Source organism: Geospiza fortis, unplaced genomic scaffold (assembly GCF_000277835.1).
Source record: "Geospiza fortis unplaced genomic scaffold, GeoFor_1.0 scaffold496, whole genome shotgun sequence".
NCBI classification, from domain to species: domain Eukaryota; kingdom Metazoa; phylum Chordata; class Aves; order Passeriformes; family Thraupidae; genus Geospiza; species Geospiza fortis.
Window position 1 is genome coordinate 658,639 of NW_005054529.1, and position 2,998 is coordinate 661,636.

Genomic DNA, 2,998 nt, shown 5'->3' on the forward strand with positions numbered 1-2,998 from the left:
CCCCAGCCCCGCTGGCTGTCCCCCAGCCCCGGTGGGTGTCCCCCAGCCCCATTGGCTGTCCCCCAGCCCCATTGAGTGTCCCCCAGCCCCGGAGAGCCCCACTGTGTGCAGCCGCAGCCGCTCTGTGCAGGGCCCGGCTGTCAGAGCTCATTTCAGAATTAATTTCCCGGCGTTAATCGCCCCGGGCTGCTCTCCCTGCGCTGCCAGGGAGGCACAGCACAGCGAGGGGCCCTGAGAGCTCTCCTGCTGCAGCACTTCTCTCCACGAGGCTGCAGATCACACTCTTGATGCCTGGGGAAAATCACAGCTGAGGGCTTTGACCTTCTGCTGGAGCACTCCAGCAAAGGTTAATGAGCACGAGAGGGATTGTTCACTGAGCACTCGGAGATGGGATCCAGCGCACGCAGGGCTGCTCTGGCACCAGGACAGCCTCCCCAGGGAAAGGAGAAAAGAGGAGAGCAGGATTTCCCAGAGGATGGGGGGAACAGGGTTCCGCTGCAGGCCTGGGCTTTGTTCTCAGCCGAGATCCCCACGGAGCACACGAGACCTGGCTCTGAGCCTTCCAAATGAGTTCATTTCTCTGAGAACTGCGATCCTGAGTTAAATTCCTCTCCCTGCCTCCTGATCCAGCTGGTGCTGGAGCAGAGGAATCCTTTTGCCATGTGGGGAAGGTGCCAGGGTTGCTGCCAGGCTCTTCCCCTCCTGTTTGGCTCCTCTAGAAGGGCTGGTTTGGCCAGCCCAGGCAAAAAACAACCCAGTTTTCCCCCACTGCAAAACTTCCTCCATTTCTGATCCTCTCCCACCCAAAATCATGGCACCACTGCTGTAAATGACAGAGCAGATAAATACTGGGGGAGACCTCAAATGAATGTCAAGAATTCGGGCTGCTCCAATCTAACAATCACTTTGTTGTGTTCATTACCTCTGCCATCAAAGGCACTTTACCTGAATTTAGTGCTCAGGCCTCTGGAAAAACCTGGGAGTTCTGAAAAGTGCTTTAATATTCCAATAGATTATAAATATTTTGGAAAATAATTATTTCCACAAGCTGAGGCAGGAAAGCAAAACCAAACCACAACCCACCAAAGCATGTGCTGCTCATTACCAGAGACTTTATCACAGAATCATGGAGAGGTTTGGGCTGGAGGGGACCTTAAGGATCATCCAGAGGGGATGGACAGTGCCTCTGGAGGGGTTATTTATGGCTTAGGTGAAAAACCCCACAGCATGGAGCCATTAGTATTTGCTGAATGTCAACAGGCACAGCTGAAAACAAAAGCCAGGCCTTGGAGGGAGCCAGGTCTGTGATTACCACCAGCCACCCAAAATATTGTTTTTAAACAGCTCAGCTTCCAGCACAGGGATCACAGCCAGAGCACGGAACGTCCAAACCCAGCTTTGCTCTGGGGCAGATCCTGGCCCTGCATGGGGACACCATCGTCCTGCAGAGCCCTCCAATTCCCAAAATCCCTCAACATTTCTGCGAACTCCGAGGTTGGAGCTGCTGACTGGGGGGCAAAGAGAGACTTGCACCAAAAAACAGCCTTGGGGAAATGCTGGGATCAGCTCAGCTCTGCCCTTCCCCTTCTGCACCAGGGCCTCTTCCTGCTTGTTCCCTCCACGGGATAAATTCCTGGGAATGACAGGGATAACGTCCTGTTATAGGGACTGTCCCAGTGTCCTTACAAACCCATCCTTGGGGTCCCTGCTCCCAGGGAAGGGAGGCCTCTCCAGGGCCCAGCACCCCTCCCAGTCAATCAGAGATGCAAATGCACTCAGCAAAGTGCTCCTGCAGATGTTCTTAATTAAAGCAGCCCACCCCGAGCCCACACGGAGCAATCACCCCCCAAAACGCCTTCCTGCTCTCAGATGTTCCCAATCACTGCTGCAGGATCCTGCAGGAATATTATTTTTGTAGGAGTAAACCATTTGCTAAATAGGCCACCTGTTAAATAAACACTCCCACTCTCCAAATATTATTTTGTTTTCCAGCCTATGCACAATCTGGATTTATTTTAGATGAAAAAAGATAATCACTAAAGCACAAAAACGCCCAAAAAACAGTATTTTGACTATTTGCAACTATCCATCTTGTGAGCACATCTGCTCCTTTGCAAGCTGGCAGAGCTGCTACACTCAAAGAGATTCACAGCTCCTTATTCAGCCGGGAGCTGATGAATTTCCATCAGAGGCCTCGGCACTCTTCCCTTCTTTGTCACTTCTTCAAGCCTGAATTGCTCCCTCTCCCCAGCTTCCCTTTCCTGAGCTGCCTCTTCCCTCAGGGACAGTCCCCCATCCAGGATGGCTTCAGCAAAGTGCCACAGGACAAGGGACAGGGTTTGCCTCCAGTTCTGCTATAAAATCACATTTTCTGAGCTTTCAAAGCCCACCTCGAGCTGTGCAGGAACATCCACGGCCCCTGGAGAGCAGCAGGGTGGGCATCGCCAGGAAAGGGGGATGGAATGGAATGGAATGGAATGGAATGGAATGGAATGGAATGGAATGGAATGGAATGGAATGGAATGGAATGGAATGGAGTGGGATATTTCCCTGGAAGGGATCTACAACAGCTGCAGGATTTAAAAACAGCACCACTGCCATCAGAGCTGACACCCAGCCTCTTTTCCTTCGCAATGAATGGGATACATCCCATAGAACCATGGAGCTGTTCAGGTCAGAAAAGCCAGGATACATCCCATGGAACCATGGAGCTGTTCAGGTCGGAAAAGCCAGGATACATCCCATGGAGCCATGGAGCTGTTCATGTTGGAAAAGCCAGGATACATCCCATGGAACCATGGAGCTGTTCATGTTGGAAAAGCCAGGATACATCCCATGGAACCATGGAGCTGTTCAGGTCAGAAAAGCCAGGATACATCCCATGGAACCATGGAGCTGTTCAGGTCAGAAAAGCCAGGATACATCCCATGGAACCATGGAGCTGTTCAGGTCAGAAAAGCCAGGATACATCCCATGGAACCATGGAGCTGTTCAGGTC

General features: G+C 52.0%; 1 long non-coding RNA gene across 1 annotated transcript in view; it reads left to right on the plus strand.

The window, feature by feature from the left end:
• The first annotated feature begins 120 nt into the window (after window positions 1-120).
• LOC115948798 overlaps window positions 121-2,998 on the plus strand; it is a 16,874-nt gene continuing 13,996 nt past the window's right edge. Inside the window, exon 1 of the long non-coding RNA XR_004082574.1 lies at window positions 121-2,995. This is a non-coding gene — a long non-coding RNA (uncharacterized LOC115948798). The remainder of the gene's footprint in view (window positions 2,996-2,998) is intronic.